The sequence below is a fragment of the Oncorhynchus kisutch genome, unplaced genomic scaffold (assembly GCF_002021735.2).
Source record: "Oncorhynchus kisutch isolate 150728-3 unplaced genomic scaffold, Okis_V2 Okis02a-Okis13b_hom, whole genome shotgun sequence".
Classification (NCBI taxonomy): Eukaryota; Metazoa; Chordata; class Actinopteri; order Salmoniformes; family Salmonidae; genus Oncorhynchus; species Oncorhynchus kisutch.
The window spans coordinates 5,027,172-5,054,545 of NW_022261979.1; the positions used below are offsets into that span (position 1 = coordinate 5,027,172).

At 48.4% G+C, this 27,374-nt stretch overlaps 1 long non-coding RNA gene across 2 annotated transcripts in view; it reads right to left on the minus strand.

Moving 5' to 3' along the window:
* LOC116359289 (uncharacterized) overlaps positions 1-27,374 on the minus strand; it is a 74,863-nt gene that overhangs the window by 3,047 nt on the left and 44,442 nt on the right. The window lies entirely within an intron of this gene.

Consider the following 27,374-nt stretch of genomic DNA (forward strand, 5'->3'; position numbering starts at 1 on the left):
TACCTGAATCTCCCCACTGAGTCACATGGTCTGGCCTGGTCTCTACCTGAATCTCCCCACTGAGTCACATGGTCTGGTCTCTACCTGAATCTCCCCACTGAGTCACATAGTCTGGTCTGGTCTCTACCTGAATCTCCCCACTGAGTCACATGGTCTGGTGGTCTGGTCTCTACCTGAATCTCCCCACTGAGTCACATGGTCTGGTCTCAGATGGAACCCAAATGGGGTTCTGAGAGTATGATGTCACAAGCATCAGCATAAATAATCTTTTTTATTTTTTTATTTTTTTATTTAACCTTTTATTTTCTTCAGGGAGTCATACTGAGACCAAGGTCTGTTTTACAGATGAGTCCTGAATTACCAACATTACAGAAGTACACACTGCAAATTATACATAGAAAATGCAAGCAGGAAGAATCATAAACACATTCATCAGTAATAAGGTCCTCTATCAGCTCTCTGAATGCCCCTAAAGGCACCAAAACAAACACATTCATCAGTAATAAGGTCCTCTATCAGCTCTCTGAATGGCCCTAAAGGCACCAAAACAAACACATTCATCAGTAATAAGGTCCTCTATCAGCTCTCTGAATGCCCCTAAAGGCACCAAAACAAACACATTCATCAGTAATAAGGTCCTCTATCAGCTCTCTGAATGGCCCTAAAGGCACCAAAACAAACACATTCATCAGTAATAAGGTCCTCTATCAGCTCTCTGAATGGCCCTAAAGGCACCAAAACAAACACATTCATCAGTAATAAGGTCCTCTATCAGCTCTCTGAATGGCCCTAAAGGCACCAAAACAAACACATTCATCAGTAATAAGGTCCTCTATCAGCTCTCTGAATGGCCCTAAAGGCACCAAAACAAACACATTCATCAGTAATAAGGTCCTCTATCAGCTCTCTGAATGGCCCTAAAGGCACCAAAACAAACACATTCATCAGTAATAAGGTCCTCTATCAGCTCTCTGAATGGCCCTAAAGGCACCAAAACAAACACATTCATCAGTAATAAGGTCCTCTATCAGCTCTCTGAATGGCCCTAAAGGCACCAAAACAAACACATTCATCAGTAATAAGGTCCTCTATCAGCTCTCTGAATGGCCCTAAAGGCACCAAAACAAACACATTCATCAGTAATAAGGTCCTCTATCAGCTCTCTGAATGGCCCTAAAGGCACCAAAACAAACACATTCATCAGTAATAAGGTCCTCTATCAGCTCTCTGAATGGCCCTAAAGGCACCAAAACAAACACATTCATCAGTAATAAGGTCCTCTATCAGCTCTCTGAATGGCCCTAAAGGCACCAAAACAAACACATTCATCAGTAATAAGGTCCTCTATGAGCTCTCTGAATGGCCCTAAAGGCACCAAAACATTTTGAAGATTTTTCCACAAATAAGCTGCAGGAAAACATATTTTCCCATAACACAGAAAAATAAAAAAGAACCTTTGACAAGAAAGAAACTATGCTCAACTCAAGAGGAATCTGAGGCACATCTGCATGCGTTTAGGTGTGCGAGCGTAGTCCGTCCCTCTCCTTCTCCCTCTCTTCCCCCTTTCTCCCTCTCTCTCTCCCTCTCTGCTGGGTGTCAGGGTTAGACTTGAAACACACTGTAGGAGGAGAGGTGGAGGTGGAGGAGGAGAGGTGGAGGAGAGGTGGAGGCGGAGAGGTGGAGGAGAGGTGGAGGAGGAGAGGAGGAGGACAGGTGGAGGAGAGGAGGAGGAGAGGTGGAGGAGGAGAGGCTAGGTGGAGGAGTGGAGGAGAGGCTAGGTGGAGGAGAGGTGGAGAAGGAGGAGAGGTGGAGGAGGAGGAGAGGTGGAGGAGGAGGAGGAGGAGGAGGAGGAGGAGGAGGAGGAGGAGGAGGAGAGGTGGAAGACAGGCTAGTTGGAGGAGAGGTGGAGGAGGAGGAGAGGTGGAGGAGAGGTGGAGGAGGAGGAGATGTGGAGGAGGAGGAGAGGTGGAGGAGGAGGAGAGGTGGAGGAGGAGGAGGAGATGTGGAGGAGGAGGAGAGGTGGAGGAGGAGGAGGAGAGGTGGAGGAGGAGGAGAGGTGGAGGAGGAGGAGATGTGGAGGAGGAGGAGAGGTGGAGGAGGAGGAGAGGTGGAGGAGGAGGAGAGGTGGAGGAGAGGTGGAGGAGGAGAGGATAGGTGGAGGAGAGATGGAGGAGGAGGAGAGGTGGAGGAGAGGTGGAGGAGATGTGGAGGAGGAGGAGATGTGGAGGAGGAGGAGAGGAGGAGGAGGAGGAGGCAGGTTTTAACTGTAAACAGTTTCTGAGAGAGGCCACACCTCCCTCCCACACCTCCCACACCTCCCTCCCACACCTCCCACACCTCCCTCCCACACCTCCCTCCCACACCTCCCTCCCACACCTCCCACACCTCCCTCCGACACCTCCCACACCTCCCACACCTCCCTCCCACACCTCCCTCCCACACCTCCCACACCTCCCTCCCACACCTCCCACTACTAAAGACAGTTATACACCTCCCTCCCACACCTCCCACACCTCCCTCCCACACCTCCCTCCCACTACTAAAGACAGTTTTACACCTCCCTCCCACACCTCCCTCCCACACCTCCCACACCCCCCTCCCACACCTCCCACTACTAAAGACAGTTATACACCTCCCTCCCTGGGCCCCAAACAAGCAGATGTCTTTAATCAGGTCACACTAAACACAAACACACACACATTCACCATGCTTGTCTCTGATTCTCCCAGCTATTTGTCTTCATATATCCCCCAAAACTGACATGTCGTGCTATTGACTTAATCTTAATTGAATGGTTGAATTGAGGGTGAGTGTTCATGTGTATTGAATTGAAATATAAACACAACATGTAAAGTGTTGGTCCCATGTTTCATGAGCTGAAATAAAAGATCCCAGAAATGTTCCACATGCACAAAAAAATATTTCTCTCAAATGTTGTGCACAAATGAGTTTGCATCCCTGTTAATGAGCATTTCAACTTTCTCAAGATAATCCATCCACCTGACAGGTGTGGCATATCAAGGAGCTGATTAAACAGCATGATCATTACACAGGTGCACCTTGTGCTGGGGACAATAAAATGTGCAGTTTTGTCAAGCAACACAATGTCACAGATATCTCAAGTTCTGAGGGAGAGTTCAATTGGCACGCTAACTGCAGGAATGTCCACCAGAGCTCTTGCCACAGAATTGAATGTTAATTTCTCTACCATAAGCTTAGATAATTACACGTGGAGGGCAGACTGTGGGCCGAGCCAGACCACACTGTGGGAGACGGATGGATGGAGGGACGGGTGGATGGGGGTGCGCGCGCGTGCGTGTGTGTGTGTGTGTGTGTGCAGCATGTGTATGTGTGTGTGTGTGTGTGTGTGTGTGTGTGTGTGTGTAGCATGTGTATGTGTGTGTGTAGCATGTGTATGTGCGTGTGTGTGTGTGTGTACAGTATGTGTGTGTGTGTGTGTGTACAGTGTGTACAGTGTGTTAAGACTTTAAACTGCTGCAGACTGTGTTTGATGGAGGAACGGGTGGATGGGGATGCCGCGCGCGCGTGTGTGTTGTGTGCAGCGTGTGTGTGTGTGTGTAGCATGTGTGTGTGTGTGTGTGTGTAGCATGTGTATGTGTGTGTGTGTGTGTGTGTGTGTGTGTGTGTGTGTGTGTGTGTGTGTACAGTATGTGTGTGTGTGTACAGTATGTGTGTGTGTGTGTGTGTGTGTGTACAGTATGTGTGTGTGTGTGTGTACAGTATGTGTGTGTGTGTGTACAGTATGTGTGTGTGTGTGTGTGTGTGTGTGTGTGTGTGTGTGTGTGTGTGTGTGTGTGTGTGTGTGTGTGTGTGTGTGTGTGTGTGTGTGTAGCATGACTGTCTGGACCTTTAGTGGTGGGAGGGGTATGACTGTCTGGTCCTTTAGTGGTGGGAGGGGTATGACTGTCTGGTCCTTTAGTAGTGGGAGTGGGATGACTGTCTGGTCCTTTAGTAGTGGGAGGGGTATGACTGTCTGGTCCTTTAGTGGTGGGAGGGGTATGACTGTCTGGTCCTTTAGTAGTGGGAGGGGTATGACTGACTGAACCTTTAGTGGTGGGAGGGGTATATGACTGTCTGGTCCTTTAGTAGTGGGAGGGGTATGACTGTCTCAACCTTTAGTGGTGGGAGGGGTATGACTGTCTCAACCTTTAGTAGTGGGAGGGGTATGACTGTCTGGTCCTTTAGTGGTGGGAGGGGTATGACTGTCTCAACCTTTAGTAGTGGGAGGGGTATGACTGTCTGGTCCTTTAGTGGTGGGAGGGGTTTGACTGTCTGGACCTTTAGTGGTGGGAGGGGTATGACTGTCTGGTCCTTTAGTGGTGGGAGGGGTATGACTGTCTGGTCCTTTAGTGGTGGGAGGGGTATGACTGTCTGGTCCTTTAGTGGTGGGAGGGGTATGACTGTCTGGACCTTTAGTAGTGGGAGGGGTATGACTGTCTGGTCCTTTAGTGGTGGGAGGGGTATGACTGTCTGGTCCTTTAGTAGTGGGAGGGGTATGACTGTCTGGACCTTTAGTAGTGGGAGGGGTATGACTGTCTGGTCCTTTAGTGGTGGGAGGGGTATGACTGTCTGGAACTTTAGTAGTGTCTGTCATCTCTCTGATGTTCCCCACTCTGGCCCAGTCTGTCATCTCTCTGATGTTACCCACTCTGGCCCAGTCTGTCTGTCATCTCTCTGATGTTACCCACTCTGGCCCAGTCTATCTGTCATCTCTCTGATGTTACCCACTCTGGCCTAGTGTGTCTGTCATCTCTCTGATGTTACCCACTCTGGCCTAGTGTGTCTGTCATCTCTCTGATGTTACCCACTCTGGCATAGTCTATCTGCCATCTCTCTGATGTTACCCACTCTGGCCCAGTCTATCTGTCATCTCTCTGATGTTACCCACTCTGGCCCAGTCTGTCTGTCATCTCTCTGATGTTACCCACTCTGGCCCAGTCTGTCTGTCATCTCTCTGGTGTTACCCACTCTGGCCCAGTCTGTCATCTGATGTTACCCACTCTGGCCCAGTCTGTCATCTCTCTGATGTTACCCACTCTGGAGCAGTCTATCTGTCATCTCTCTGATGTTACCCACTCTGGCCCAGTCTGTCTGTCATCTCTCTGATGTTACCCACTCTGGCCTAGTGTGTCTGTCATCTCTCTGATATTACCCACTCTGGCCTAGTGTGTCTGTCATCTCTCTGATGTTACCCACTCTGGCCCAGACTGTCTGTCATCTCTCTGATGTTACCCACTCTGGCCCAGTCTGTCATCTCTCTGATGTTCCCCACTCTGGCCCAGTCTGTCATCTCTCTGATGTTCCCCACTCTGGCCAAGTCTGTCTGTCATCTCTCTGATGTTACCCACTCTGGCCCAGTCTGTCGTGACCTGCTTCTCTATTTTATTAAAGACCACTGCTACAGGATTAGGTAACCTCTAAACACACACACACACACACACACACACACACACACACACACACACACACACACACACACACACACACACACACACAAGTGACATCAGACATGGTACAGCCTCTGTACGTCCTCTTCCTCCTTCTGGAAAACACTGGACATCTTTGTTCTCTCGCTCCTCGCCCCGAAACGTAAGTAGACACACATTTTTAAGTCTATTCTTCAGGTGACTCCAATACGTCTGATGTAAAAACACAAACCACCGGATCACGGGGGAGCTAAGATGATGGCTGTTCCAAGTACTAAAGGTGCCTCAGAGCAAAAAGATGGAAAAGTGTGTGTGAGGTATCACAGAGCAACACGACAGGAAGACTTCCTGTAAATCTGGAAGAGAGAGACAGTGAAGAGTTCCTGTAAATCTGAAACAGAGAGACAGTGAAGGGTTCCTGTAAATCTGAAACAGAGAGACAGTGAAGGGTTCCTGTAAATGTGAAACAGAGACAGTGAAGAGTTCCTGTAAATCTGAAACAGAGAGACAGTGAAGGGTTCCTGTAAATCCTAAACAGAGAGACAGTGAAGGGTTCCTGTAAATGTGAAACAGAGAGACAGTGAAGAGTTCCTGTAAATCTGAAACAGAGAGACAGTGAAGAGTTCCTGTACATCTGAAACAGAGAGACAGTGAAGGGTTCCTGTAAATCTGAAACAGAGAGACAGTGAAGAGTTCCTGTAAATCTGAAACAGAGAGACAGTGAAGAGTTCCTGTAAATCTGAAACAGAGAGACAGTGAAGAGTTCCTGTAAATCTGAAACAGAGAGACAGTGAAGAGTTCCTGTAAATCTGAAACAGAGAGACAGTGAAGAGTTCCTGTAAATCTGAAACAGAGAGACAGTGAAGGGTTCCTGTAAATCTGAAACAGAGAGACAGTGAAGAGTCCCTGTAAATCTGAAACAGAGAGACAGTGAAGAGTTCCTGTAAATCTGAAACAGAGAGACAGTGAAGAGTTCCTGTAAATCTGGAACAGAGAGACAGTGAAGGGTTCCTGTAAATCTGAAACAGAGAGACAGTGAAGGGTTCCTGTAAATCTGAAACAGAGAGACAGTGAAAGGTTCCTGTAAATCTGAAACAGAGAGACAGTGAAGACTTCCTGTAAATCTGAAACAGAGAGACAGTGAAGGGTTCCTGTAAATCTGAAACAGAGAGACAGTGAAGGGTTCCTGTAAATCTGAAACAGAGAGACAGTGAAAGGTTCCTGTAAATCTGAAACAGAGAGACAGTGAAGGGTTCCTGTAAATCTGAAACAGAGAGACAGTGAAGGGTTCACAGAGTGTCTTTCGACACAGAGGAGGAGTGACAGGACACAGAGTGGGGGTTCTCTAGAGTGGAGGAGGTACACAGTCACTTGTAACTGACAGTCAGTCAGTCAGTCAGTCAGGCTCCACAGGACGGCAGGATCTCAAATTCCCTATTTAATACAATACCTTTAGCCAGAGCCCTATAGACCCTTGTCAAAAGTAGCGCACTAGATTATCAAAAGTAGTGCTCTATATAGGGATTAGGGTGCCATTTTGGGGTGTATATGTATAGCTTGGTGACTCCTGCTGTCCCATGACTCCTGCTCCCAGTGACCACGGAGGGAGAAACAACACTGTCTCTCCTCAAACCTTAAAACCAGTCGTTGTGTTGAAGACTGAGGAATATCAACGTGATGAAAGCACCACTGTAAACAACGATTCTGTTCATTAGAGTGGTATGAAACTAGAGAGGGAGGGAGGAGGAAGTGGAACCATTGAAAAACAAAAGCCCTTAATTGCAGAAGAAACCAACCTGGCCTTGACTCAAAACTAAATACAAGTTTATATGCTGAGAGAGGAAGGGAGGAGGAGAAAGAGAGGAGAGAGCAAGGGAGAGGGGTGGAAGAGCGAGGGAGAGGGGGAGAGAGGGGAGCGAGAGAGAGAGAGAGGGCGAGAGAGCTAGGGAGAGGGGGAGAGAGAGAGAGTGTGTGAGAGGAGAGCAAGAGAGAGGGAGAGGGGGAGAGAGCTAGGGAGAGGGGGAGAGAGAGAGAGAGTGTGAGAGGGGAGCGAGAGAGAGGGAGAGGGGGAGAGAGCTAGGGAGAGGGGGAGAGAGAGAGAGAGTGTGAGAGGGGAGCGAGAGAGAGAGAGGGGGAAAGAGCGAGGGAGAGGGGGACAGAGAGAGAGTGTGAGAGGGGAGCGAGAGAGAGGGAGAGGGGGAGAGAGAGCGAGAGGGGTAGAGAGAGAGAGTGTGAGAGGGGAGCGAGAGAGAGGGAGAGGGGGAGCGAGAGGGAGAGGGAGAGGGGGAGAGAGAGGGGGAGAGGGGAGAGGGGAGAGAGAGCGAGAGGGGGAGAGAGAGAGGGGAGAGAGAGCGGGAGAGGGGGAGAGGGGAGAGAGAGGATGGGGGAGAGAGAGGGAGAGGAGGAGAGAGAGAATAAGAATGAGAGAACCAGCAAGACAGTGAAACAGAGGAGGCTGGTGTGAGGAGCTATAGGAGGATGGGCTCATTGCAGACTCCTCTGGAACATACAGTACAACAAGGAGGGAAGCCAAGGAGACTGGAGTGTGGGGGAGTTGCACAACCTCTGTCTCTCTCTGGCACAACAAAACAACATGTTGGTCTCCTGTTGATGGTGTGTGTGTGTGTGTGTGTGTGTGTGTGTGTGTGTGTGTGTGTGTGTGTGTGTGTGTGTGTGTGTGTGTGTGTGTGTGTGTGTGTGTGTGTGTGTGTGTGTGTGTGTGTGTGTGTGTGTGTGTGTTTGTGTGTGTGTGTGTTGCTGATCCTTTGGCCAAGATGGAGCTTCCACAGTTCAACTGATGATTACAACGCCTAGAGCCAACAGGCTAGACTGACCACAGCCCATAGACTGACCGCAGACAATAGACTGACCACACTTCATAGACTGACCACAGCTCATAGACTGGTCACAGCTCATAGACTGATCACAGCTCATAGACTGACCACATCTCATAGACTTACCGCAGCTCATAGACTTACCACAGCTCATAGACTGGCTACAGTAAATAGACTGGCCACAGTAAATAGACTGGCCACAGCTCATAGACTGTTCACAGCTCATAGACTGACTCACAGCTCATAGACTGACTCACAGCTCATAGACTTATTACAGCTCATAGACTGGTCACAGCTCATAGACTGGCAACAGCTCATAGACTGGCAACAGCTCATAGACTGACTCACAGCTCATAGACTGACTCACAGCTCATAGACTTACCACAGCTCATAGACTTACCACAGCTCATAGACTGGCCACAGTAAATAGACTGGCCACAGCTCATAGACTGTTCACAGCTCATAGACTGACTCACAGCTCATAGACTGGTCACAGCTCATAGACTTATCACAGCTCATAGACTGGTCACAGCTCATAGACTGGCAACAGCTCATAGACTGGCAACAGCTCATAGATTGGCCACAGCTCATAGACTGTTCACAGCTCATAGACTGACTCACAGCTCATAGACTGACTCACAGCTCATAGACTGGTCACAGCTCATAGACTTACCACAGCTCATAGACTGGTCACAGCTCATAGACTGGCAACAGCTCATAGACTGGCAACAGCTCATAGATTGGCCACAGCTCATAGACTGACTCACAGCTCATAGACTGGCCACAGCTCATAGACTTACCACAGCTCATATACTGACCACAGCTCATATACTGACCACAGCTCATAGACTGGCCACATTAAATAGACTGGCCACAGCTCATAGACTGGCCACAGCTCATAGACTGGCCACAGCTCATAGACTGGCCATATTAAATAGACTGGCCACAGCTCATAGACTGGCCACATTAAATAGACTGGCCACAGCTCATAGACTGGCCACATTAAATAGACTGGCCACAGCTCATAGACTGGCCACATTAAATAGACTGGCCACAGCTCATAGACTGGCCACATTAAATAGACTAGCCACAGTAAATAGACTGGCCACATTAAATAGACTGGCCACAGTAAATAGACTGGCCACATTAAATCGTTTTTAAGACACACAAAAGGCACAGGGTTTAACCCTTTTAGTGTTTAGTGTGCATTTCTGCACCTGTAGATGTCAACAATACAATGAGAAGTGACCCAGATATGGCTCGAATATGGCTCTAATATGGCGCTAATATGGCTCTAATATGGCTCTAATATAGCTCTAATATGGCTCTAATATGGCTCTAATATGAACAAGATATGACGTTAATATGCTCAGATATTGCTTGAATATGGCTCGAATATTGCTCTAATATAATGCCCCTGATATGGCCCAGATATGGCTCTAATATGGTCCTGATATGGCGCAGATATGGCTCTAATATGGCCCTGATATGGCTCTAATATGGCTCTAATATGGCCCTGATATGGCTCTAATATGGCTCTAATATGGCCCTGATATGGCTCTAATGTGGCTCTAAAATGGCCCAGATATGGCTCTAATATGGCCATGATATGGCTCTAATATGACTCTAATATGGCTCTAATATGGCTCTAAAATGGCCCAGATATGGCTCTAATATGGCCCTGATATGGCTCTAATATGGCTCTAATATTGCCTTCATATGGCCCAGATATGGCTTGAATATGGCCCAGATATTGCTCTAATATGGCCATGATATGGCTCTAATATGACTCTAATGTGGCTCTAATATGACTCTTAATATGGCTGTTAAATGGCCCTGATATGTCCCAGATATGGCTCTAATATTGCCTTCATATGGCCCAGATATGGCTCGAATATGGCCATGATATGGCTCTGATATGACCCTGATATGACCCTGATATGGCCCAGTATGGCCCTGATATGACCCTGATATGGCCCTGATATGACCCTGATATGGCCCAGTATGGCCCTGATATGGTCCAGTACGTCCCTGATATGGCCCAGTAGGGCCCTGATATGGTTTTAGTGTTTAGTGTGCATTTCTGCACCTGTAGATGTCAAAAATACAATGAGAAGTGACCCAGATATGGCTCGAATATGGCTCTAATATGGCTCTAATATGGCTCTGATATGGCTCTAATATGAACACGATATGGCGTTAATATGCTCAGATATGGCTCGAATATGGCTCGAATATGGCTCTAATATGACTGTTAAATGGCCCTGATATGGCCCTGATATGGCGCAGATATGACTCTACTATGGCTCTAATATGGCTCTAATATGGCCCTGATATGGCTCTAATATGGCCCTGATATGGCTCTAATATGGCCCTGATATGGCCCAGTATGGCCCTGATATGGTCCAGTACGGCCCTGATATGGCCCAGTAGGGCCCTGATATGGTCCAGTATGGCCCTGATATGACCCTGATATGGCCCAGTATGGCCCTGATATTACCCAGTATGGCCCTGATATGGTCCAGTACGTCCCTGATATGGCCCAGTAGGGCCCTGATATGGTTTTAGTGTTTAGTGTGCATTTCTGCACCTGTAGATGTCAACAATACAATGAGAAGTGACCCAGATATGGCTCGAATATGGCTCTAATATGGCTCTAATATGGCTCTGATATGGCTCTAATATGAACAAGATATGGCGTTAATATGCTCAGATATGGCTCGAATATGGCTCGAATATGGCTCGAATATGGCTCTAATATGACTGTTAAATGGCCCTGATATGGCCCTGATATGGCGCAGATATGGCTCTACTATGGCTCTAATATGGCTCTAATATGGCCCTGATATGGCTCTAATATGGCCCTGATATGGCTCTAATATGGCCCTGATATGGCTCTAATATGGCTCTAAAATGGCCCAGATATGGCTCTAATATGGCCATGATATGGCTCTAATATGACTCTAATATGGCTCTAATATGACTCTAATATGGCTCTAATATGACTCTTAATATGGCTGTTAAATGGCCCTGATATGGCTCTAATATGGCTCTAAAATGACCCAGATATGGCTCTAATATTGCCTTCATATGGCCCAGATATGGCTTGAATATGGCCCAGATATTGCTCTAATATGGCCATGATATCTCTAATATGACTCTAATGTGGCTCTAATATGACTCTTAATATGGCTGTTAAATGGCCCTGATATGGCCCAGATATGGCTCTAATATTGCCTTCATATGGCCCAGATATGGCTCGAATATGGCCATGATATGGCTCTGATATGACCCTGATATGGCCCGGTATGGCCCTGATATGACCCTGATATGGCCCTGATAAGGCCCAGTATGGCCCTGATATGGTCCAGTACGGCCCTGATATGGCCCAGTAGGGCCCTGATATGGTCCAGTATGGCCCTGATATGACCCTGATATGGCCCAGTATGGCCCTGATATGACCCAGTATGGCCCTGATATGGTCCAGAACGTCCCTGATATGGCCCAGTAGGGCCCTGATATGGTCCAGTATGGCCCTGATATGGCCCTGATATAACCCAGTACGTCCCTGATATGGCCCAGTATGGCCCTGATATGACCCTGATATGGTCCAGTACGGCCCTGATATGGTCCAGTACGTCCCTGATATGGCCCAGTATGGCCCTGATATGGTCCAGTACATCCCTGATATGGCCCAGTACGTCCCTGATATGGTCCAGTACGGCCCTGATATGGCCCAGTACGGCCCTCATATGGTCCAGTATGTCCCTGATATGGTCCAGTACGTCCCTGATATGGCCCAGTAGGGCCCTGATATGGTCCAGTATGGCCCTGATATGGTCCAGTACGTCCCTGATATGGCCCAGTACGGCCCTGATATGGTCCAGTACGGCCCTGATATGGTCCAGTACGGCCCTGATATGGCCCAGTATGGCCCTGATATGGCCCAGTACGGCCCTGATATGGCCCTGATATGGCCCTGCCTGCTTGACAGTACAGCAGTGGGGTGGGGGAATTCTCAACCCAGAGGTCAAACAAGAGGCAAAGCCCCTCTGTTGGCAGGACATGAGTCGGCTTGGGGGAGAAGCCTGTTAGGTCACCACCAAACAACAGCTGAGAGAGAGAGAGAGATGAGAGAGGGAGAGAGAGAGAGGGATGAGCTCGTCCGTCTGTGTCAGAACATCCCTGGCCTGGCCGTTTGAAGTCCTCGCCCTCTTTTCCTCCCCTCCTCCCTTCCTCCCCCACATCCTCCTCCTATCACTAATCTCTGTTCTCTCTTTGATTATGACCTACTGGATAAACAGAGACTTGTATCACTGGATGACCCCCCCTGCAACCTGTCATCAGCTTCTCTCTCTCTCTCTGGCTCTCTCTCTGGCTCTCTCTCTGGCTCTCTCGCTCTCTCTCTCTCTCTCTCTCTCTCTCTCTGTCTCTCTCTCTCTCTCTCTCTCTCTCTCTCTCTGGCTCTCTCTCTCTCTGGCTCTCTCTCTCTTTCTGGCTCTCTCTCTCTCTGGCTCTCTCTCTCTCTCTGGCTCTCTCTCTCTCTGGCTCTCTCTCTCTCTCTCTCTCTCTCAGCTATCCCCTTGTTGGCTCTAATACTCTATATGCCATGTAGTTTGCAGTTTAATTCCAATAGTTCTCAGGACTCCGTTCTGTTATATGATACTCTCTTGGTGAGCCTTTTATACGACCAATAAAGTACACTCTAACATTTATGGGGCTACTTTTCAAAAGCGAATAGGAGAAGTAACGACTTGGGTACGTCTGACAGTTTGAATAAAACAGACACGTCTGATGACTACGGCTGTCTCCCAAATAGCATCATATTCCCTATGTAGTGCACTACGTTTGACCAGGGGTCACAGGGAATAGGGTGCCATTTGGGACACAGCACCACCAGTGGATCTTGGCAGATGTACGACACCTAGCAACGCCAGACATCAAGACCTGCATAGCTTTACTTGTTCTGCAGGTCAGAACACTGGGATGCTGGCCTTCTAGGCAGAGTTCCTATGTCCAGTCTCAACGTCAACAGTGAAGAGGCAACTCTGGGATGCTGGCCTTCTAGGCAGAGTTCCTGTGTCCAGTCTCAACGTCAACAGTGAAGAGGCGACTCTGGGATGCTGGTCTTCTAGGCAGAGTTCCTGTGTCCAGTCTCAACGTCAACAGTGAAGAGGCGACTCCGGGATGCTGGCCTTCTAGGCAGAGTTCCTGTGTCCAGTCTCAACGTCAACAGTGAAGAGGCGACTCTGGGATGCTGGTCTTCTAGGCAGAGTTCCTGTGTCCAGTCTCAACGTCAACAGTGAAGAGGCGACTCTGGGATGCTGGCCTTCTAGGCAGAGTTCCTGTGTCCAGTCTCAACGTCAACAGTGAAGAGGCGACTCTGGGATGCTGGTCTTCTAGGCAGAGTTCCTGTGTCCAGTCTCAACGTCAACAGTGAAGAGGCGACTCCGGGATGCTGGCCTTCTAGGCAGAGTTCCTGTGTCCAGTCTCAACGTCAACAGTGAAGAGGCGACTCTGGGATGCTGGCCTTCTAGGCAGAGTTCCTGTGTCCAGTCTCAACGTCAACAGTGAAGAGGCGACTCTGGGATGCTGGCCTTCTAGGCAGAGTTCCTGTGTCCAGTCTCAACGTCAACAGTGAAGAGGCGACTCTGGGATGCTGGCCTTCTAGGCAGAGTTCCTGTGTCCAGTCTCAACGTCAACAGTGAAGAGGCGACTCTGGGATGCTGGCCTTCTAGGCAGAGTTCCTGTGTCCAGTCTCAACGTCAACAGTGAAGAGGCGACTCTGGGATGCTGGCCTTCTAGGCAGAGTTCCTGTGTCCAGTCTCAACGTCAACAGTGAAGAGGCGACTCTGGGATGCTGGCCTTCTAGGCAGAGTTCCTGTGTCCAGTCTCAACGTCAACAGTGAAGAGGTGACTCTGGGATGCTGGCCTTCTAGGCAGAGTTCCTGTGTCCAGTCTCAACGTCAACAGTGAAGAGGCGACTCTGGGATGCTGGCCTTCTAGGCAGAGTTCCTGTGTCCAGTCTCAACGTCAACAGTGAAGAGGTGACTCTGGGATGCTGGCCTTCTAGGCAGAGTTCCTGTGTCCAGTCTCAACGTCAACAGTGAAGAGGCGACTCTGGGATGCTGGCCTTCTAGGCAGAGTTCCTGTGTCCAGTCTCAACGTCAACAGTGAAGAGGCGACTCTGGGATGCTGGCCTTCTAGGCAGAGTTCCTGTGTCCAGTCTCAACGTCAACAGTGAAGAGGTGACTCTGGGATGCTGGCCTTCTAGGCAGAGTTCCTGTGTCCAGTCTCAACGTCAACAGTGAAGAGGTGACTCTGGGATGCTGGCCTTCTAGGCAGAGTTCCTGTGTCCAGTCTCAACGTCAACAGTGAAGAGGTGACTCTGGGAGGCTGGCCTTCTAGGCAGAGTTCCTATGTCCAGTCTCAACGTCAACAGTGAAGAGGTGACTCTGGGATGCTGGCCTTCTAGGCAGAGTTCCTGTGTCCAGTCTCAACGTCAACAGTGAAGAGGCGACTCTGGGAGGCTGGCCTTCTAGGCAGAGTTCCTGTGTCCAGTCTCAATGTCAACAGTGAAGAGGTGACTCTGGGAGGCTGGCCTTCTAGGCAGAGTTCCTATGTCCAGTCTCAACGTCAACAGTGAAGAGGTGACTCTGGGATGCTGGCCTTCTAGGCAGAGTTCCTGTGTCCAGTCTCAACGTCAACAGTGAAGAGGCGACTCTGGGAGGCTGGCCTTCTAGGCAGAGTTCCTGTGTCCAGTCTCAATGTCAACAGTGAAGAGGCGACTCTGGGAGGCTGGCCTTCTAGGCAGAGTTCCTGTGTCCAGTCTCAATGTCAACAGTGAAGAGGTGACTCTGGGATGCTGGCCTTCTAGGCAGAGTTCCTGTGTCCAGTCTCAACGTCAACAGTCAAGAGGTGACTCTGGGAGGCTGGCCTTCTAGGCAGAGTTCCTGTGTCCAGTCTCAATGTCAACAGTGAAGAGGTGACTCTGGGATGCTGGCCTTCTAGGCAGAGTTCCTATGTCCAGTCTCAACGTCAACAGTGAAGAGGTGACTCTGGGATGCTGGCCTTCTAGGCAGAGTTCCTGTGTCCAGTCTCAACGTCAACAGTGAAGAGGTGACTCTGGGATGCTGGCCTTCTAGGCAGAGTTCCTGTGTCCAGTCTCAACGTCAACAGTGAAGAGGTGACTCTGGGAGGCTGGCCTTCTAGGCAGAGTTCCTATGTCCAGTCTCAACGTCAACAGTGAAGAGGTGACTCTGGGATGCTGGCCTTCTAGGCAGAGTTCCTGTGTCCAGTCTCAACGTCAACAGTGAAGAGGCGACTCTGGGAGGCTGGCCTTCTAGGCAGAGTTCCTGTGTCCAGTCTCAATGTCAACAGTGAAGAGGTGACTCTGGGAGGCTGGCCTTCTAGGCAGAGTTCCTATGTCCAGTCTCAACGTCAACAGTGAAGAGGTGACTCTGGGATGCTGGCCTTCTAGGCAGAGTTCCTGTGTCCAGTCTCAACGTCAACAGTGAAGAGGCGACTCTGGGAGGCTGGCCTTCTAGGCAGAGTTCCTGTGTCCAGTCTCAATGTCAACAGTGAAGAGGCGACTCTGGGAGGCTGGCCTTCTAGGCAGAGTTCCTGTGTCCAGTCTCAATGTCAACAGTGAAGAGGTGACTCTGGGATGCTGGCCTTCTAGGCAGAGTTCCTGTGTCCAGTCTCAACGTCAACAGTCAAGAGGTGACTCTGGGAGGCTGGCCTTCTAGGCAGAGTTCCTGTGTCCAGTCTCAATGTCAACAGTGAAGAGGTGACTCTGGGATGCTGGCCTTCTAGGCAGAGTTCCTATGTCCAGTCTCAACGTCAACAGTGAAGAGGTGACTCTGGGATGCTGGCCTTCTAGGCAGAGTTCCTGTGTCCAGTCTCAACGTCAACAGTGAAGAGGTGACTCTGGGATGCTGGCCTTCTAGGCAGAGTTCCTGTGTCCAGTCTCAATGTCAACAGTGAAGAGGCGACTCTGGGATGCTGGCCTTCTAGGCAGAGTTCCTGTGTCCAGTCTCAACGTCAACAGTGAAGAGGCGACTCTGGGATGCTGGCCTTCTAGGCAGAGTTCCTGTGTCCAGTCTCAACGTCAACAGTGAAGAGGCGACTCTGGGATGCTGGCCTTCTAGGCAGAGTTCCTGTGTCCAGTCTCAACGTCAACAGTGAAGAGGTGACTCTGGGAGGCTGGCCTTCTAGGCAGAGTTCCTGTGTCCAGTCTCAACGTCAACAGTGAAGAGGCGACTCTGGGATGCTGGCCTTCTAGGCAGAGTTCCTGTGTCCAGTCTCAACGTCAACAGTGAAGAGGCGACTCTGGGATGCTGGCCTTCTAGGCAGAGTTCCTGTGTCCAGTCTCAACGTCAACAGTGAAGAGGCGACTCTGGGATGCTGGCCTTCTAGGCAGAGTTCCTGTGTCCAGTCTCAACGTCAACAGTGAAGAGGCGACTCTGGGATGCTGGCCTTCTAGGCAGAGTTCCTGTGTCCAGTCTCAACGTCAACAGTGAAGAGGTGACTCTGGGAGGCTGGCCTTCTAGGCAGAGTTCCTGTGTCCAGTCTCAACGGCAACAGTGAAGAGGTGACTCTGGGATGCTGGCCTTCTAGGCAGAGTTCCTGTGTCCAGTCTCAACGTCAACAGTGAAGAGGTGACTCTGGGAGGCTGGCCTTCTAGGCAGAGTTCCTGTGTCCAGTCTCAACGTCAACAGTGAAGAGGTGACTCTGGGAGGCTGGCCTTCTAGGCAGAGTTCCTGTGTCCAGTCTCAACGTCAACAGTGAAGAGGCGACTCTGGGAGGCTGGCCTTCTAGGCAGAGTTCCTGTGTCCAGTCTCAACGTCAACAGTGAAGAGGTGACTCTGGGATGCTGGCCTTCTAGGCAGAATTCCTGTGTCCAGTCTCAACGTCAACAGTGAAGAGGTGACTCTGGGATGCTGGCCTTCTAGGCAGAGTTCCTGTGTCCAGTCTCAACGTCAACAGTGAAGAGGTGACTCTGGGATGCTGGCCTTCTAGGCAGAGTTCCTGTGTCCAGTCTCAACGTCAACAGTGAAGAGGTGACTCTGGGATGCTGGCCTTCTAGGCAGAGTTCCTGTGTCCAGTCTCAACGTCAACAGTGAAGAGGTGACTCTGGGAGGCTGGCCTTCTAGGCAGAGTTCCTGTGTCCAGTCTCAACGTCAACAGTGAAGAGGCGACTCTGGGATGCTGGCCTTCTAGGCAGAGTTCCTGTGTCCAGTCTCAACGTCAACAGTGAAGAGGCGACTCTGGGATGCTGGCCTTCTAGGCAGAGTTCCTGTGTCCACTGTGTTCTTTTGTCCATCTTAATCTTTTATTTTTATTGGCCAGTCTGAGATATGGCCTTTTCTTTGCAACTCTGCCTAGAACTATACTATATAACTATACTATATAACTATACTATAGTATATAACAATACTATACTATAGTATGTAACTATACTATATAACTATAATATATAATTATACCTTATAACTACATTATACTATATAACCATACTATACTATATAACTATACTATAGTATATAACTTTACTATATAATTATACTATATAACTACACTATTCTATATAACTATATTATACTATATAACTATACTATAATATATAACTATACTATATAAATATATTATAGTACTATACTATACTATACACAACACCTTTCCTCTTTGTTCCTTCATGCTGTAAACAAGGATGAGCTACTGTGGAGGTGAAAACTCTTTCACCACATTCTCTCTCTCTTGTCAAGGCGGTGTGTTTTGAAATGTGTTTAGTGTCGGTTTCCTCAACCTCCTGTCCGGTGTTGAGATGTCGGTTCGTCTCTGTCCTCACCTGTGAGTGTGAGAGCTACTATCACCACCTCTCAACTGCTTTACCTTCCCCCAGGGTTTAGGGCAACAGCTCTCCGTCGTGCCTTTGAGAAGGAGGGTAAACCAAAGCAGAGTTATAGGGGCTGATCCTGTTCTGTGGTTGGAGAGCAGAGCTGCAGCCGCTACACTGCCCCCCCCCACCACCACCCCTCCCTTCCATGTACAGTCTTCATCACTGTCCCCCCCCACCACCACCCCTCCCTTCCATGTACAGTCTTCATCACTGCCCCCCCCACCACCACCCCTCCCTTCCATATACAGTCTTCATCACTGCCCCCCCCACCACCACCCCTCCCTTCCATGTGCAGTCTTCATCACTGCCCCCCCCACCACCACCCCTCCCTTCCATATACAGTCTTCATCACTGCCCCACCACCCCCCCCCTTCCATATACAGTCTTCATCACTGCCCCCCCCCACACCACCCTCCCTTCCATGTACAGTCTTCATCACTGCCCCCCCCCACCACCACCCCTCCCTTCCATGTACAGTCTTCATCACTGCCCCCGGGGGTAGGGACAGGAACAGGAGCAGGGGCAGGGACAGGAACAGGAACAGGAGCAGGGGCAGGGGCAGGGGCAGGGGCAGGGACAGGGGCAGGGGCAGGGGCAGGGCAGGGGCAGGGGCAGGGGAAGGGACAGGGGCAGGGGCAGGGACAGGGGCAGGGGCAGGGACAGGGGCAGGGACAGGGACAGGGGCAGGGGCAGGAGCAGGAGCAGGGGCAGGGGCAGGGGCAGGGGCAGGGACAGGGGCAGGGGCAGGGGCAGGGGCAGGGGCAGGGGCAGGGGCAGGGGCAGGGACAGGGGCAGGGGCAGGGGCAGGGGCAGGGGCAGGGGCAGGGGCAGGGGCAGGGGCAGGGACAGGGGCAGGGGCAGGGGCAGGGGCAGGGACAGGGACAGGGACAGGGACAGGGACAGGGGCAGGGACAGGGGCAGGGGCAGGGACAGGGGCAGGGGCAGGGACAGGGACAGGGACAGGGACAGGGACAGGGACAGGGACAGGGACAGGGACAGGGACAGGGACAGGGACAGGGTCAAGGCTCTGACTGGTCCTGCACCATAACCCATTACTATTGCTAAAGTTATTCCCTACTACTACAAATTCCCTACTACAGTTCTCTATGGGATAACTGACTCACTTCTGAGTCACAGAGAGAGAGTAGTCCAGATCCACATGACTGCCAATGAAGGGGGAGCAGTTCTCCCTGTGACTAATCACCAGTGATGTAGCATGACCCCTAACAGCACCTTCATCTGGGAGACACAGCAGGCTAATAGAAAGTTGTGTACTGTAATTATAAGGTTTAGCCCTGAGGGACCACTACCCAGGGCAGTCATTCAGAGAACACTACCCGGGGCAGTCATTCAGAGACCACTACCTGGGGAAGTCATTCAGAGAACACTACCCAGAGCAGTCATTCAGAGAACACAACCCAGGGACCACTACCCGGGACAGTCATTCAGAGAACACTACCCAGGGCAGTCATTCAGAGAACACTACCCAGGGACCACTACCCGGGCAGTCATTCAGAGAACACTACCCGGGGCTGTCATTCAGAGTACACAACCCAGGGACCACTACCCGGGGCAGTCATTCAGAGAACACAACCCAGGGACCACTACCCCAGGCCAGTCATTCAGAGACCACTACCTGGGGCAGTCATTCAGAGAACACTACCCGGGGCAGTCATTCAGAGAACACAACCCAGGGACCACTACCCGGGGCAGTCATTCAGAGAACACTACCCGGGGCTGTCATTCAGAGAACACAACCCAGGGACCACTACCCGGGGCAGTCATTCAGAGAACACAACCCAGGGACCACTACCCCAGGCAGTCATTCAGAGAACACTACCCGGGGGCAGTCATTCAGAGAACACAACCCAGGGACCACTACCCAGGGAAGTAATTCAGAGAACACAACCCAGGGACCACTACCCGGGGCAGTCATTCAGAGAACACTACCTGGGGCTGTCAATCAGAGAACACAACCCAGGGATCACTACCCGGGGCAGTCATTCAGAGAACACTACCCGGGGCAGTCATTCAGAGAACACTACCCAGGGAAGTCATTCAGAGAACACTACCCAGGGAAGTCATTCAGAGACCAAATCCAAACACTAAATGTGTGGTACGTTGAGCTGAGCAAACCTGACAGACAGACCCACAATTAGAGTTGAATAATTCTGGTAACTTTCCAGAAATTCCCAGGATGTCCAGATACTCGGGACAAAGCATTCTTGACACTGGTGAAAAAAACAGGTTTAATTCCAAGCTGTGAAGTTCCTCACAGTCCTGGAACTGGACAGGGGGTCATTGTAAGGTCAACACCCACCTTCCATTTTGGGGATTCCTAAAGATACACCCTTCTGGGCACAGGAAGTGGAAGAGGCTCCATTCTGCTTGTAGATAGAAGGTGCTAAGGTATATAATGGTAGGTTTTGGTAGACAGAAGGTACTAAGGTATATATTGGTAGGTTTTGGTAGACAGAAGGTACTAAGGTATATATTGGTAGGTTTTGGTAGATAGAAGGTGCTACGGTATATAATGGTAGGTTTTGGTAGACAGAAGGGGCTAGGGTATATAATGGTAGGTTTTGGTAGATAGAAGGGGCTAAGGTATATAATGGTAGGTTTTGGTAGACAGAAGGTACTAAGGTATATAATGGGCGGTTTTGGTAGATAGAAGGGGCTAAGGTATATAATGGTAGGTTTTGGTAGACAGAAGGTACTAAGGTATATAATGGTAGGTTTTGGTAGACAGAAGGTACTAAGGTATATAATGGTAGGTTTTGGTAGACAGAAGGTACTAAGGTATATAATGGTAGGTTTTGGTAGACAGAAGGTACTAAGGTATATAATGGTAGGTTTTGGTAGACAGAAGGTACTAAGGTATATAATGGTAGGTTTTGGTAGACAGAAGGTACTAAGGTATATAATGGTAGGTTTTGGTAGACAGAAGGTACTAAGGTATATAATGGTAGGTTTTGGTAGATAGAAGGTACTAAGGTATATAATGGTAGGTTTTGGTAGACAGAAGGTACTAAGGTATATAATGGTAGGTTTTGGTAGACAGAAGGTACTAAGGTATATAATGGTAGGTTTTGGTAGACAGAAGGGGCTAGGGTATATAATGGTAGGTTTTGGTAGACAGAAGGGGCTCTTTGGTAAAAGGGATAAATTGCTCATCAAAAAGAAAGGAGGACCGAGACACTCTTCATATAATGAATTAAAATGCCTTTGTTTGTATGTCATGTTGAATGTCAACAACATGTAAATACTGTGACGCGTTTCGGCTGCGTGGCCTTCGTACTCCCTTTGTTCTCAGGCATTCTATAATCACCAGCACGGCTGCGTGGCCTTCGTACTCCCTTTGTTCTCAGGCATTCTATAATCACCAGCACGGCTGCGTGGCCTTCGTACTCCCTTTGTTCTCAGGCATTCTATAATCACCAGCACGGCTGCGTGGCCTTCGTACTCCCTTTGTTCTCAGGCATTCTATAATCACCAGCACGGCTGCGTGGCCTTCGTACTCCCTTTGTTCTCAGGCATTCTATAATCACCAGCATGGCTGGACCGTTTTAGTGTTATGAGAACATTTACCGCGACCTAACGAATGTTCTGTGAACTTTCCCAGAACCCATGTTGGTTAGCTGGGGCGAGGATATAAACACTGGACATAATAGGTGGTGGGGGGGGGGGGGAAGCTCCCCATAAAAATGCATGGAAACCGTTAATTGCAGCAATAGAAGATCTTGGAATGAAAACGGAAAACAATTCCACAGCTCAGAATGAAAGACAAATGGAAACGCTACAAGTCATTAAACCATTCTGAAATAAAGTCTGCGCTTGAGTCAGTCAGAAATAGAAGATTTTTAAAAAGTAACATTCCACAGAAACTAAAAAGCTTAAATTCTCTCTCGCACGCACACGCACACACACACACACACACACACACACACACGCACACACACACACTCACACACACACACACAGAGAGAGAGGGGCAGACAGACAGACTGAGCATGGCCATGTGTGCACTTCAGTGACCTGACAGACTGTCTGTGTGTGTCTGAAACACTGTTCCCCAGTGTGAAGTTCTGGAACGTAATTCATCCATAGCACAAGCAGAGATCAAAAGGCTACAGTGCAGAGGGCAGCCCTCTTCCTCTTCCCCCTCTCCCCCCCCCTCTTCCCCCTCCCCCATTGTCCTCCTCCCCCTCTTGCCCCTCGCCCCACGTCTTCCCCCTCTTCCCCCCCTCCCCCATCGTCCTCCTCTCCCTCTTCCCCCTCCCCCATCGTCCTCCTCCCCCTCTTCTCTTCCTCCTCCCCCTCTTCCCCCTCCCCCCCATCGTCCCTCCTCCCCCTCTTCTCCTCCTCCTCCCCCTCTTCTCTTCCTCCTCCCCCTCTTCCCCCTCCCTCTCCTCCCCCTCCCCCATCGTCCTCCTCCCCCTCGCCCCCCCTCTTCCCCCTCACCCTCTTCCTTCATGCAGACACACACACACACACACACACACACACATACACACGCACACACACACACACACACACACACACACACACACACACACACACACACACACACACACACACACACACACACACACACACACACACACACACACACACACACACACACACACAGAACCTATAGGGTTCTGGTCAAAAGAAGTGCACTATATAGGGAAGTAGCCCCAGTCTCACTGCCACCCAATGCATTATCCATGACTGAATAGAATGTAGGGTTCTCATCTAAGCTACAGGTAACGGCCAAAATAAAGGAAACCCCCAACATAAAGTGTCTTAATATGACGTCGGGTACCACAAGCCAGAACAGCTTCAATGCACCTTGGCATAGATTCTACAAGTGTCTGGAACTCTAATGGAGGGATGTGACACCATTCTTCCATGAGAAATTCCATAATTTGGTGTTTTGTTGATGGTGGTGGAAAACGCTGTCTCTGGCTCCGCTCCAGAATCTCCCATAAGTGTTTAATTTCGTTGGTGGCTGAGACGTGCCCTGTGGATGGGGGCATTGTCATCCTATGGGGGCATAGCCATGGTAGCCAAAATAATGGCCTTCCCAGCATTCTTATACATGACCCTAATCATGGGATGTTAATTGCTTAATAAACTCAGGAACCACATCTGTGTGCACCTGCTTTCAATATACAAGTGGTTCCATTATTTTGGCAATTACATGTAGAGTCCTACTTATTGACAGAGGGTTTATTATCTAAGATATAGTCCTACTTATTGACAGAGGGTTTATTATCTAAGATATAGTCCTACTTATTGACAGAGGGTTTATTATCTAAGATATAGTCCTACTTATTGACAGAGGGTTTATTATCTAAGATATAGTCCTACTTATTGACAGAGGGTTTATTATCTAAGATATAGTCCTACTTATTGACAGAGGGTTTATTATCTAAGATATAGTCCTACTTATTGACAGAGGGTTTATTATCTAAGATATAGTCCTACTTATTGACAGAGGGTTTATTATCTAAGATATAGTCCTACTTATTGACAGAGGGTTTATTATCTAAGATATAGTCCTACTTATTGACAGAGGGTTTATTATCTAAGATATAGTCCTACTTATTGACAGAGGGTTTATTATCTAAGATATAGTCCTACTTATTGACAGAGGGTTTATTATCTAAGATATAGTCCTACTTATTGACAGAGGGTTTATTATCTAAGATATAGTCCTACTTATTGACAGAGGGTTTATTATCTAAGATATAGTCCTACTTATTGACAGAGGGTTTATTATCTAAGATATAGTCCTACTTATTGACAGAGGGTTTATTATCTAAGATATAGTCCTACTTATTGATAGAGGGTTTATTATCTAAGATATAGTCCTACTTATTGATAGAGGGTTTATTATCTAAGATATAGTCCTACTTATTGACAGAGGGTTTATTATCTAAGATATAGTCCTACTTATTGACAGAGGGTTTATTATCTAAGATATAGTCCTACTTATTGATAGAGGGTTTATTATCTAAGATATAGTCCTACTTATTGACAGAGGGTTTATTATCTAAGATATAGTCCTACTTATTGACAGAGGGTTTATTATCTAAGATATAGTCCTACTTATTGACAGAGGGTTTATTATCTAAGATATAGTCCTACTTATTGACAGAGGGTTTATTATCTAAGATATAGTCCTACTTATTGACAGAGGGTTTATTATCTAAGATATAGTCCTACTTATTGACAGAGGGTTTATTATCTAAGATATAGTCCTACTTATTGACAGAGGGTTATTATCTAAGATATAGTCCTACTTATTGACAGAGGGTTTATTATCTAAGATATAGTCCTACATATTGACAGAGGGTTTATTATCTAAGAAATAGTCGTACATTTTGATAGTGGTTCTGTTAGAGGAGGACAGTAGCAGCAGAGAATGAGGGAGGGTGGAGGTTAAGGAGAAAGAGGAGAGAGCCCACTTAGAAGCACTTGGAGTAACACTCCACAGCGTGATAAAGAGAGGAGGGGTTGTTGAAGCTGCTTTTCTTTCCAGAGAATAAGAGAAAAGACCTTGGTCATGTGTAACAACACCCTCATGAGTGGTGAGGTAATACACTAAGAGTATAACACACACACGAATAACACACACACACACACACACAAATTACACACACACACATAACACACACACACACACATAACACACACATAACACACACCACATAACACACATAACACACACACATAACACACATAACACACACACACACACCTATAACACACACATAACACACACATAACACACACATAACACACACACACATAACACACACACACACAACAAATTACACACACACACATAACACACATAACACACACATAACACACACATAACACACACACACCTATAACACAAACAGCTCCGCTGCCAGCTAGTGGGCCAGTTGAGTTGTGAGAGCTGCTCAGAGTGGCAGCGCTAGGGGGTTAAAGGTCAGATGTTATGATACACTGACATTCTTCAGGAGATCGGTCAGGCTCACATTAACATGAAGGACTGGCTGCTCTAGCACTGAGGAGTGTGTGCATGTGTGTGTGCGCGCGTGCGCGCGTGTGTATGTGCGTGTGTCTCCTGACGTGTGTTGCTGCCTGAGACATGTGACATGTTTCTGAAGACATATTGCTAGTTCTCCCTGTTCTATCTAGAGAATAGGGTGCTAGTTCTCCCTGTTTCTCTCTAGAGATTAGGGTGCTAGTTCTCCTTGTTCTATCTAGAGATAGGGTGATAGTTCTCCCTGTTCTATCTAGAGAATAGGGTGCTGTTCCTCCTCCGGTTCTATCTAGAGAATAGGGTGCTAGTTTCTCCCTGTTCTATCTAGAGAATAGGGTGCTAGTTCTCCCTGTTCTATCTAGAGAATAGGGTGCTAGTTCTCCCTGTTCTATCTAGAGAATAGGGTGCTAGTTCTCCCTGTTCTATCTAGAGAATAGGGTGCTAGTTCTCCCTGTTCTATCTAGAGAATAGGGTGCTAGTTCTCCTTGTTCTATCTAGAGAATAGGGTGATAGTTCTCCCTGTTCTATCTAGAGAATAGGGTGCTGTTCCTCCGGTTCTATCTAGAGAATAGGGTGCTAGTTCTCCCTGTTCTATCTAGAGAATAGGGTGCTAGTTCTCCCTGTTCTATCTAGAGAATAGGGTGCTAGTTCTCCCTGTTCTATCTAGAGAATAGGGTGCTAGTTCTCCTTGTTCTATCTAGAGAATAGGGTGATAGTTCTCCCTGTTCTATCTAGAGAATAGGGTGCTGTTCCTCCCAGTTCTATCTAGAGAATAGGGTGCTAGTTCTCCCTGTTCTATCTAGAGAATAGGGTGCCAGTTCTCCCTGTTTTATCTAGAGAATAGGGTGCTGTTGCTCCCGGTTCTCTCTAGAGAATAGGGTGCTGTTCCTCCCGGTACTATCTAGAGAATAGGGTGCTGTTGCTCCCTGTTCTATCTAGAGAATAGGGTGCTGTTGCTCCCTGTTCTATCTAGAGAATAGGGTGCCATTTGGGATACAACCATGGGCAGCCAGATATGAGTATTTTCCCTCTCCCTGTCTGTGAATGAGCCACAGTAACATGGGCCAGCTAGCTACCTCAATGAGACCTGCTGTTTCTTTTAAACCAGCCTTTGGGTAAACATGTAACAGGGCACACAGGCTCAGGTCAGCTTTTGAAGTGGACGGGCGTGGAGAAGAAATGAGTTGAGGGGATGGAGGGGGAAAGAGGGTGGAGGGGGGAAGCCTTCAGAGGAAATGGGAACAGTGGTCTCTTTCAGCACTTTTCGGTCTCTTTCCTCGACCTCTCTTTCTGTCAAGTATAGCTAACAGCCAAACACACAAAGACATGTAGCTGTATATGTTGTCGACGTAACGATGTGAAAACCATTAGATTCTGACGCAACGCTTCTATACATATAGTGTCAATTAGATCTGTCTGTTTTTCACACCTCTACTTAAACAACTGACTTAAAGACGTGCCAACTAGAAAACAACTCCACAGAAACAACCACCTAGAAAACAACTCCACAGAAAACAACCACCTAGAAAACAACCACCTAGAAAACAACCACCCAGAAAACAACCACTTAGAAGCAACCACCCAGGAAACAACTCCACAGAAAACAACCACCCAGAAAAACAACCACCCAGAAAACAACCACCCAGAAAACAACTCCACAGAAAACAACTCCACAGAAAACAACCACCTAGAAACAACTACCAAGAAAACAACCACACCTAGAAAACAACCACCCAGAAAACAACCACCCAGAAAACAACCACCCAGAAACAACTCCACAGAAAACACTCCACAGAAAACAACCACCTAGAAAACACTACCAAGAAAACAACCACCTAGAAAACAACCACCCAGAAAACAACCACCCAGAAAACAACCACCCAGAAAACAACTCCACAGAAAACAACCACCAGAAACAACTCACAGAAACAACCACCCAGAAAACAACCACCAAGAAAACAACTCCACAGAAAACAACCACCTAGAAAACAACCACCTAGAAAACAACCACTTAGAAAGCAACTCCACATAAAACAACCACCTAGAAAACAACTCCACAGAAAACAACCACCCAGAAAACAACCCACCAAGAAAACAACTCCACAGAAAACAACCACCTAGAAAACAACCACCTAGAAAACAACCACCTAGAAAACACAAGAAAAAGC